At 50.2% G+C, this 11,921-nt stretch overlaps 1 long non-coding RNA gene across 1 annotated transcript in view; it reads left to right on the top strand.

Moving 5' to 3' along the window:
* Window positions 1-10,006, top strand: part of LOC308578900 — a 753,836-nt gene extending 743,830 nt beyond the window's left edge. The window contains exon 3 of the long non-coding RNA XR_014004193.1: window positions 9,973-10,006. This is a non-coding gene — a long non-coding RNA (uncharacterized lncRNA). The remainder of the gene's footprint in view (window positions 1-9,972) is intronic.
* Window positions 10,007-11,921: the final 1,915 nt, after the last annotated feature.

Here is an 11,921-nt window from a genome sequence, read left to right on the forward strand (position 1 = left end):
CTGAGCTGAGCTCACCATTGTGAGGGCTGAGGGAGTGATTGTGATGCCTCCCCAGCTGCTGACATTGTCCGTGGGTTGATTGTGATGTGACAAAAACATTTGGCTGCTGAGCGGGTATAAATGTGGGCCAAGGCGCAAGCCTCAGCAGTTGCCCTCCCCAGAGAGAAATGGGCAGCTCAGTGGCACTCAGCCCAGGTGGTCTCCTGTCCCGTGGCGGCAAGCTGGCAAGCGGAAGGAGGCAATTGCCCGGCGCTGGGATGCTGTGGCCCTGGTGGTCTCCTGCCCCGTGGTGGCAAGCTGGCAAGCGGAAGGAGACAATTGCCCGGTGCTGGGATGCTGTGGCCCTGGTGGTCTCCTGCCCCGTGGTGGCAAGCTGGCAAGCGGAAGGAGGCAATCGCCCGGTGTTGGGATGCTGTGGAGCAAGGAGAAGGCAAGTACAAAGATTACTTGCTGTTGGGATTGCTACTTGAAGGTGACTGACACTCAGCTCTGAAGCTGGTTGATGTCTGGCAATGGACCTGGTGAGGTTGCAGCTGGTGGATGGTTGTCAGAAGAATTTGCATTCAGGCTAGTGGATGTTGCGAGGCTACGCTGGCTGAGATGGGTGCAAACTGGTTTGGAAGCCTTGTTTGTTAACAGGCAGCCAAACAGAGGAGGAATCTGGGGGGGTGGGATGCTGTCGGGTGTTGGCCATCCCACTCACCTGTTTGCCTTTGCCTTACAGGGATGTCTGGAGCCGGTGAGGTTTTCCCCAAGTCCAGTCTTAAAAGTCATCAAGAGAACCACAGGACATCCCTATTTACATCGGAGAAGTGAACGTGAAATACTGGCAGTGAGGAATGGACAAGGCTGTGGCCATACTTGAGAGAAGGAGCTTTGAAAGGCGACTGCAGGCGGACATCTGCTGCATTGCAAGTGATGGGGCAGTGGGGAGAGAGAAGAAAATGAGGGAGGGAACATTAGGCTACATTAGGTGCACCACAGAAATCCTATGAAGTCACTTTAAACAGGCATGGCTTCCCCTCAGGGATTCTGGGAACTGTAGGTGGTTAAGGGGACGGAGACTTGTTACGGTGCTTAAGTATTAGGATAAGGATTAGGGGTAGGGTGGGGTAGGGGTAGGGTGGGGTGGGGGTAGGGGTAGGGTTCCCTTCATGCCAGGGAACTCTGGGAATTGTAGCTGTAGTTAGGGGTCAGGGTTAGGGTTCCCTTCTTGCCAGGGAACTCTGGGAATTGTAGCTCTAGTTAGGGGGCAGAGTTAGGGTTCCCTTTTTGCCAGGGAACTCTGGGAATTGTAGCTCTAGTTAAGGCTTAAGGGTTAGCGTTAGGGCTAGAGTTAGGGTTAGCGTCAGGGGTAGGGGTGGGGGTAAGGGTAGGGGTAGAGGTAGGGTTCCCTTCTTGGCAGGGAACGGGGCCCCCTAACAACTCTTGGCACCCTTTTCCAACTATAGCTCCCAGAGTCTTTGGGGGTTGTTTAAGCCATGAGTGTTTAAAGCGGCTTCATAGCACATTAAATGGTGTGGATGTGGCCATGGCCTCCCTCACTCCACTGCCTCTTATTAATGAAGAATCGAAAGGATTTCCCAATTCAAATCTCTCGCAAACAGGAAACAGAAATGGAATGGACAAGGCTGTGGCCATACCTGAGAGAATGAGCTTTGAAGGGAGACTGCAGGCGGACATCTTTTGCATTGCAAGTGATGGGGCAGTGGGGAGAGAGAAAAAAATGAGGGAGACAACATTAGGCCACATTAGGTGCACCACTGAACTGCTATGAAGTCACTTTAAACAGGCATGGCTTCCCCTCAGGGATTCTGGGAACTGTAGGTGGTTAAGGGGACGGAGACTTGTTACGGTGGTTAAGTATTAGGATTAGGATTAGGGGTAGGGTAGGGGTGGGGTGGGGGTGGGGGTAGGGTTCCCTTCTTGCCAGGGAACTCTGGGAATTGTAGCTCTAGTTAGGGGGCAGGGTTAGGGTTCCCTTTTTGCCAGGGAACTCTGGGAATTGTAGCTGTAGTTACGGTGCAGGGTAAGGGTTCCCTTCTTGTCAGGGAACTCTGGCAATTGTAGTTCTAGTTAAGGCTTAAGGGTTAGCGTTAGGGTTAGGGTTAGCGTCAGGGGTGGGGGTGGGGGTAGGGGTAGAGGTAGGGTTCCCTTCTTGGCAGGGAACGGGGCTCCCTAACAACTCTTGGCACCCTTTTCCAACTATAGCTCCCAGAGTCTTTGGGGGTTGTTTAAGCCATGAGTGTTTAAAGCGGCTTCATAGCGCCTTAAATGGTGTGGATGTGGCCATGGCCTCCCTCACCCCACTGCCTCTTATTAATGAAGAATCGAAAGGATTTCCCAATTCAAATCTCTCGGAAACAGGAAACAGAAAGAAGACTTTGTATCTCAAGCCATTTTGGAAGGTCTGAACTTGAAATGCCAATAAAGGTATTTTTATTGTATTGTGTTGTATAGTGTTGTGATTGCCATGGGAAGTAGGGTGGCAAAATACGTTTGTCTTTCTGCATGCGTTTATGGTAGGCATTTTGCACTCACCTGAACCCTTGCAGGGAAAGGGACAGGGCACAATGGGAAAGGGTGGGGCAACCGGGCTGCTTAAACCACACCCCTTTTCCAACGGAAGCACCATGGGGGGTGGGCCGTCCGAGAGAGAACAACAGAACACAGAAGAAAGAAGACGGAAGTGGCGCACAGTTCCTTCTGTTCCCTCGCTTCCAAAGAATGGAACTTCAACACCCAGAGCATGTGATCCAGTAGTCACACACACTCTGCAGCACGGGAGAGAATGAAACTCCGGACATCCAGCACCCGCTTCTCTGCTTCTCTCGAACTCTTTGACGGTATCCCTGTCCAATCTTTTTTCAAAGAGGGTCAGATTTGATGAAGTGAAGGGCTGTGAGGGCCGCCGAAACAGCCAACCCAAGTTGTTAACCTTTTTTAAGGGTTGAATTTGTTGAGGGTTTGTTTTTTTAGGATTTTACCCCAGGAAATAAACTGCCCCAGGGGCCGGATTAAACTGACCGGTGGGCTGGATTAGGCCCCCAAATGGACCTTGGACATGCCTGATAAGCGCACAAACAAGATGTAGCGTGTACACCATTTCATGTTTTAATGGAAAACTTAAGGTCACTGTTAGCTGGTAGGCTTGGCCTTGGGGGGAAATCCCCCCCCCTTGAATCTGACTTAGGATTTCAGCACTGCCACTACAGAGTAACAGTGTCATCATAATTTCACCATGGCAACCAGCTGCTTCATTTCCACTTCCTTGAAAGGCAGGTCATTGAGTATTTATTTTATTTATTTATTTTTGTATGAAATATTAAGTTTTCCATAACTGAACACGTGGCCACTTTCTTTCCCTAGGAATTACATCCCTAGCATTGCATCCTCCCCCCAGCCCCTCCCCAAAGCTTGCTGCACCCCAAGGCGTTTTGCACTCACCTGAACCCTTGCAGGGAAAGGAGCAGGGGACAACATAAGTTTGGGTCATTGGGTTTGGTGCTTTTGTAACTGGATTTGTAATGGCTTTTAGTCAAATACAATAAATGAATGATTGATTGATTGACGAAAAAGTGCTTTTTTCCTGAGATGCTAACTTTCTCTCTGCATGTCATTCCTTGAACAGCTTCCTGTGCAAAGATAAGGCTTGCTTTCATTGCTCTGTTCATCTGTGCATTTGACTAGTGTTGTGGGGAGGGAAATGCAAGAACTGGGCCTAAAAATGTCCCCCTCCTGCCCACTTGGGTTTCCAGTGTGGCCTTCACAGATATTGGCACAACTTGTGTGTGTGTGTGTGTGTGTGTGTGTGTGTGTGTGTGTTGGCTGCTGAGCTGAGCTCACCATTGTGAGGGCTGAGGGAGTGAATGTGATGCCTCCCCAGCTGCTGACATTGTCCGTGGGTTGATTGTGATGTGACAAAAACATTTGGCTGCTGTGCGGGTATAAATGTGGGCCAAGGCGCAAGCCTCAGCAGTTGCCCTCCCCAGAGAGAAATGGGCAGCTCGGTGGCACTCAGCCCAGGTGGTCTCCTATCCCGTGACAGCAAGCTGGCAAGCGGAAGGAGGCAATTTCCCGGTGCTGGGATGCTGTGGCCCTGGTGGTCTCCTGCCCCGTGGTGGCAAGCTTCCAAGCGGAAGGAGGCAATCGCCCGGTGCTGGGATGCTGTGGCCCTGGTGGCCTCCTGCCCCATGGTGGCATGCTGGCAAGCGGAAGGAGGCAATTGCCCGGTGCTGGGATGCTGTGGCCCTGGTGGTCTCCTGCCCCGTGGTGGCAAGCTGGCAAGCGGAAGGAGGCAATTTCCCGGTGATGGGATGCTGTGGCCCTGGTGGTCTCCTGCCCCGTGGTGGCAAACTGGCAAGCGGAAGGAGGCAATTGCCCGGTGCTGGGATGTTGTGGAGCAAGGAGAAGGCAAGTACAAAGATTACTTGCTGGTGGGATTGCTACTTGAAGGTGACTGACACTCAGCTCTGAAGCTGGTTGATGTCTGGCAATGGTCCTGAAGAGGTTGCAGCTGGTGGATGGTTGTCGGAAGAATTTGCATTCAGGCTAGTGGATGTTGCGAGGCTACGCTGGCTGAGATGGGTGCAAACTGGTTTGGAAGCCTTGTTTGTTAACAGGCAGCCAAACAGAGGAGGAATCTGGGGGGACGCTGTCGGGTGTTGGCCATCCCACTCACCTGTTTGCCTTTGCCTTACAGGGATGTCTGGAGCCGGTGAGGGTTTCCCCAAGTCCAGCCTTCAAAATCATGAAGATAACCGCAGGCCGTCCCTATTTACATTGGAGAAGTGAACATGAAATCCTGGCAGTGTGCAATGGACAAGGCCGTGGCCAGAGCTGAGAGAAGGAGCTTTGAAGGGAGACTGCAGGTGGACATCTGCTGTACTGCAAGTGATGGGGCAGTGGGGGAAGAGAAGCAAATGAGGGAGGCAACATTAGACCACATTAAGCGCACCGTTCATTGAAAGTGCTATGAAGACGCTTTAAACAGGAATGGCTTCCCCTCAGGGATTCTGGGAACTGTAGGTGGTTAAGGGGACGGAGGGTTGTAAGGGTGGTTTAGGATTAGGGTTAGGGTTAGAGTTAGGGTTGTGGTTGGGTTAGGGGTAGGGGTAGGGTAGGGGTAGGGTTCCTTCTTGCCAGGGAACTCTGGGAAGTGCAGCTCTACTTAAGGGGCAGGGTTAGGGTTAGGGTTCCCTTCTTGCCATGGAACTCTGGGAATTGTAGCACTAGTTTAGGGTTAAGGGTTAGCATTAGGGTTAGAGTTAGAGTTAGACTCAGGGGTAGGGATAGGGTTCCCTTCTTGGCAGGGAACGGGGTCTCCTAACACCTCTTGGCACTCTTTTCCAACTATAGCTCCCAGATTCTTTGGGGGAAGAAGCCATGAGTGTATAAAGCGGCTTCATAGCGCGTTAAATGGTGTGGATGTGGCCTTGACCTCCCTCACCCCACTGCCTCTTATCAATGAAGAATCAAAAGGATTTCCCCATTCAAATCGCTTGGAAACAGGAAACAGGAAGAAGAAAGACTTTGTATTTCATGCCATGTCTTAACTTGAAATCCCAATAAAGATATTTGTATTGTATTGTATAATAATAATAATAATAATAATAATAATAATAATAATAATAATTTATTATTTATACCCCGCCCATCTGGCTGGGCCTCCCCAGCCACTCTGGGCGGCTTCCATAGAAACCAAAAATACACTAAAATATCACACGTTAAAAACTTCCCTGAACAGGGCTGCCTTAAGATGTCTTCTGAACGTCAGGTAGTTGTTTATTGCTTTGACATCTTGTGGGAGGGGGTTCCACAAGGCGGGCGCCACTACCGAGAAGGCCCTCTGCCTGGTTCCCTGTAGCTTTGCTTCTCGCAATGAGGGAACCGCCAGAAGGTCCTCGGCGCTGGACCTCAGCGTCTGGGCAGAACAATGGGGGTGGAGACGCTCCTTCAGGTATACTGGACCGAGGCCATTTAGGGCTTTAAAGGTCAGCACCAACACTTTGAATTGTGCTCGGAAACGTACTGGGAGCCAATGTAGGTCTTTCAAGACCGGTGTTATGTGGTCTTGGTGGCCGCCCCCAGTCACCAGTCTAGCTGCCGCATTCTGGATTAGTTGTAGTTTCCGAGTCACCTTCAAAGGTAGCCCCACGTAGAGCGCATTGCAGTAGTCCAAGCAGGAGATAACCAAAGCATGCACCACTCTGGCGAGACAGTCCGCAGGCAGATAGGGTCTCAGCCTACGTACCAGATGGAGCTGGTAAACAGCTGCCCTGGACACAGATTTGACCTGTGCCTCCATGGACAGCTGTGAGTCCAAAATGACTCCCAGGCTGCGCACCTGGTCCTTCAGGGGCACAGTTACCCCATTCAGGACCAGGGAATCCTCCACACCCGTCTGCCTCCTATCCCCCCAAAACAGTACTTCTGTCTTGTCAGGATTCAGCCTCAATCTGTTAGCCGCCATCCATCCTCCAACCGCCTCCAGACACTCACACAGGACCTTCACCGCCTTCACTGGTTCTGATTTAAAAGAGAGGTAGAGCTGGGTATCATCTGCATACTGATGAACACCCAGCCCAAACCTCCTGATGATCTCTCCCAGCGGCTGCATGTAAATGTTGAAAAGCATGGGGGAGAGGACAGAACCCTGAGGCACCCCACAAGTGATAGCCCAGGGGTCTGAACACTCATCCCCCACCACCACTTTCTGAACACGACCCAGGAGGAAGGAGCGGAACCACTGTATGACAGTGCCCCCAGCTCCCAGCCCCTCAAGACGGTCCAGAAGGATGTTATGGTCGATGGTATAAAACGCCCCTGAGAGATCCAGCAGAACTAGGAAACAGCTCTCACCTTTGTCCCTAGCTTGCCGGAGATCATCAACCAGTGCGACCAAGGCAGTTTCAGTCCCATGATGAGGCCTGAATCCCGACTGGATGGGATCCAAATGGTCCGCTTCTTCCAGGCGTGCCTGGAGTTGTTCAGCAACCACTCGCTCAATCACCTTGCCCAAGAACGGAAGATTTGAGACTGGGCGATAGTTGGCCATTGTGGCCGCATCTAAAGATGGTTTTTTAAGAAGCGGTTTAATAACCACCTCTTTCAGCGGGTCTGGGAAGGCTCCCTCACAGAGGGAAGCATTCACCACCCCACGAAGCCCATCGCCCAGTCCTTCCCGGCTAGCTTTTATAAGCCAGGATGGGCAAGGATCCAGGAGACAGGTGGTTGGCTTCACTCGTCCAAGCAGCCTGTCCACATCCTCGGAGGTAACAGATTGGAATTGATCCCACACAACGAAACAGGACTCTAGCACTCTCCCACCCCGGCCCTGCTCCCACGGTGGAGTCTACTTCTTCCCGAATCTGAGCGATTTTATCTGCAAAAAAACTTTGCAAAATCATTGCAGGAGAACATGTGGCCCGTACTGGGCCCCGATGTTGCAGGTGGTTCCGCTAAATTGTGAACCACCTGAAAAAGTCTCCTGCTGCTTTTTTCTGCAGATGCAATAGAGGCGGTGAAGAAATTCTTCTTCACTGTCGCTATCGCCACTTGGTAGGCTCGACGTTGAGCTCTAACCTGTGTCCGGTCAGATTCGGAATGAGTTATCCGCCACCGGCGCTCTAGCCGTCTCAATGATTGTTTCATTGTCCTCAGATCCATGGAAAACCAGGGGGCTGTCCGGGCTCCATGCAATCAGAGAGGGCGCTTCGGAGCCAAACAGTCAATAGCCCTGGTTAACTCCACATTCCAGCGGGCCACCAGGGAATCAGCTGAAAGGCCATCAACATGGGATAAAGCATCCCCTACCACTCTCTGGAAACCATTTGGATACGTTAAGTGGCGGGGGCAGACCATCCGAATTGGTCCCACCTCCCTGCAGAGGGGATGGGTCGCAGAGAAGTCCAGTTGCACCAGGAAGTGATCTGACCATGGCACTTCTTTCATTTCACTTTTACTTAGTGTCAGATCACCAACATCCATAGAGGTAAACACCAGGTCCAAGGCATGTTTATGGGTTGGGCCAGACTTATTTGGGGACAGCCCCATGGAGGCCATGCTTTCCACGAAGTCCTGAGCGGCCCCTTGTAAGGTCGTGTCGGCATGGATGTTAAAATCCCCTAGGACGACCAAACTAGGTGTCTCCAGGAGAACATCCGCCACGACCTGAAGCAGCTCGGGCAGGGAATCCTTGGTGCAGCGGGGAGGTCGGTACACCAAAAGGAATCCTGTACTGCCCCTATTGCCCAACTTCCAGAACATGCACTCGGAAAACTGGATCTTCCCAATAGGACGCCTGGTGCAAACTAATGACTTCCTAAAAATCATTGTAACCCCCCCTCTCCGCCCACATGACCTGGGTTGCTGTGCGTAAGAGAAACCTGGTGGACAAGCAGCAGCAAGGACAGGCCCATCTGCTTCATCCAACCAAGTCTCTGTCACACATGCCAGGTCAAATCCTCCATCCATGATCAAGTCATGGATGGCAGTGGTCTTATGAATCATTGACCTGGCATTGCACAGCAGCACCTTCAGGTCATGTGGGTTGATTCTAGTATCCTTGCTGATTCTAGTATCCATCCAGTCAGGACCAGACCGGGAGGAAGGAATAGTCCTCAGACAACGACTAAACCTGCCCCCTCTGTAATGACATGGTCTAATCTTAGCATAACTCCTCCTCCTACCCGTGATCACTGAGATCGGTTGTCCCAGTGCACCCCCCCCCTGTGGAACATGCCCCAGCCATTTTGTGGGCTGGGGCCCACTCCCCGGCAGCCCTGACCCCTCCCCTTAAGAACAAAATAATACCTTAAACAAACAAACAAACAAAACCAATAAAAGAATACAAACAAAAAACTGTAAAAATTACAAAAGCAACAAAATCAAAAAAATTCCCCAAACCCAACCAAACATCCACCCCACCCCCACCCCCCACATACATAAAATTCAAAAGAAATTTTTAAAAAACATTTTAAAAACACTCTGTGCCCCTCCAGCAGTAACAGCAACTGCCCTAGTGAGGCCTGTCAAGCCCCACCCTGGGCCAGGTGGTAAGTGGCAAGAGCAGGGCCCTCAGGCACTCACACAGGGGAGTCCTCCTGGACAGCAGGCAGCAAGCAGCAAGCACTCCTTGTGAGGCTTCAGGCCCCGCCCCAGGCCAGATGGTAAGTGGCAAGAGCAGGGCCCTCAGGCACTCACACAGGGGAGTCTTCCTGGGCAGCAGGCAGCAAGCAGTCCTTGTGAGGCTTCAGGCCGCGCCTCAGGCCAGATGGTAAGTGGCAAGAGCAGGGCCCTCAAGCACTCACTCAGGGGAGTCCTCCTGGGCAGCAGGCAGCAAGCAGCACACAGTCCTTATGAGGCTTCAGGCCCCGCCCCAGGCCAGATGGTAAGTGGCAAGAGCAGGGCCCTCAGGCACTCACACAGGGGAGTCTTCCTGGGCAGCAGGCAGCAAGCAGTCCTTGTGAGGCTTCAGGCCCCGCCCCAGGCCAGATGGTAAGTGGCAAGAGCAGGGCCCTCAAGCACTCACTCAGGGGAGTCCTCCTGGGCAGCAGGCAGCAAGCGGCACACAGTCCTTATGAGGCTTCAGGCCCCGCCCCAGGCCAGATGGTAAGTGGCAAGAGCAGGGCCCTCAGGCACTCACACAGGGGAGTCTTCCTGGGCAGCAGGCAGCAAGCAGTCCTTGTGAGGCTTCAGGCCCCGCCCCAGGCCAGATGGTAAGTGGCAAGAGCAGGGCCCTCAAGCACTCACTCAGGGGAGTCCTCCTGGGCAGCAGGCAGCAAGCGGCACACAGTCCTTATGAGGCTTCAGGCCCCGCCCCAGGCCAGATGGTAAGTGGCAAGAGCAGGGCCCTCAGGCACTCACACAGGGGAGTCTTCACACAGGGGAGTCTTCCTGTATTCTGATTAACATGGGAAGTGGAATGGTAAAATGTTAATGAGACGGACGTATTTCCTTGGCAGGGAACAGGCGGTCTCCTAACAACTCTCGGCACCCTTTTCAAAATAGCTCCCAGATTCTTTGTGAGAAGAAGCCATGAGTGTTTAAAGCGGCTTCATAGCGTGTTAAATGGTGTGGATGTGGCCCTGGCCTCCCTCACCTCACTGCCTCTTATTATTGAGGAATTGAAAGGATTTCCCCATTCAAATCGCTTGGAAACTGTACAGGAAGAAAAAAACTTTTTATCACAATTCATAAATCACAATTCATAATTCATAAATATAATGAATCCTAAATCATGAATCCTAAATCATAATTCATAAATATAATGAATCGCAAATCATGAATCGCAAATCATAAATCGTGATTCATAATTCATGATTCGTAATTCATAAATATCATGAATCGCAAATCATAAATCGTGATTCGTGATTCATAAATATCATGAATCGTAAATCATTTCTCCTTCCAGCTGTTAATAAGATGATGCCTCCACACTGAAACAATAGCTCCATCAGGATTTCCTTTCATCTTTCCCTTAATGATCATTACCAGAATCATAGTCAAAATTTCACACAGTCCATTTCGTATTTAAGATAGCATCCACTTACATATTTCAAGCCATTTTGTTTTGGTCTTGACAAAAGTCTTTCCCCAGATCAAATCCGTCTCAGTGGCTGATTCAATCAGCAAGTTATTTTATCTCCGCTGGTTCAGAGCATGCCCGTTAAGTCCAAATTTTTATCTTTAAAAATAGGTGTCCTTTGCTGATGGGGCCAGCTTTGGAGAGTTGCCACAACTGTGCGACTTACACACAGCTGCCCCTGTCCCCTCTTCCTTCTGGACAGACAGCAGGTATCAGGACGATCTGCAGTTGGAGTGCCCCCCCCAAACCCTGGGAGGGTTGGAGGGATAATTACTCCCATATTATCCTCAATTACCAGCATGGAAGGGCTCCTTTGTAATTGGCACAGCCAATTGTCATGGCAGACAAACAGGAAGTGCCAGGTCATTGAGTATTTAAACATTGAAGCCCAAACGAAGCTTTTGTTTTCCTTTAGGTCTCAGTCATCTGAGAACATGAAAGAAAATTTTGTGAAAGATAATAATAATAATAATAATAATAATAATAATAATAATAATAATAATTTATTTATATCCTGTCCATGTGAAGTGCTCCGTTTTAGGTTTTTACCCCTTTGCTTCAATAGAAGGAAAGGATCTCTAATCATTCAGCTTTAATGGGCTTAAAAGACATTTTGCAGGAAGAATCATGAGTCAATGGCAGAAACTCAGGGATCTATCATGCTTATTCAGTCAGAGTTTAGAAGATTGGAGAGTAGAGTGAAGAATCATGGAAGGGACCCGAGGGTCATCTAGTCCAACCCCAAAATGCTGTGATCACATACCCCAGGCCTTCCAAAGCTGAAGCTTATTATTCCTCCCACCAAATGGTCTTTATTATTATTATTATTATTATTATTATTATTATTATTATTATTATTTGCCCTTCATCCATAGATGTCAGGGATGGGGCTGGTGGAAGTTGGAGTCCCAACAATCTCTGCTGGACATCAGGCTCCCCATCCCTTGCCTATAGGATAACCAGCATCATAACCCTAGTTAAGTATTTCATACCATACTTTGTACTGGTCATTGGGTCCCAGCTTGTTCCAAGGCTCTGGGTTGCTCTTTTTGTCCCAGCCACGCAGAAAAATCTGACATGAGGCAGACAGCATCTGTGTAAGAAGAAGAAAAACATACTAAACAGATAATAAAAACTTTGAGTATGACAGCCTCTCAAATGGAGAAAAATGTGAATTCACTGACACAGGTGATGGGACAATTTAAAGAACTGAATGTTACAACCACTGAGGTGGAACAAGAAGAGGCGCGAGGTTTGAGGAAAATACAGGGGGAACAAAAGGTGGTGGTAGATGAAACCAGCACCTTGTGGGAATTGCTCTGGGGCGCTATGA

This window comes from Podarcis bocagei (assembly GCF_964188305.1).
Source record: "Podarcis bocagei genome assembly, chromosome: Z".
Taxonomy (NCBI): Eukaryota; Metazoa; Chordata; class Lepidosauria; order Squamata; family Lacertidae; genus Podarcis; species Podarcis bocagei.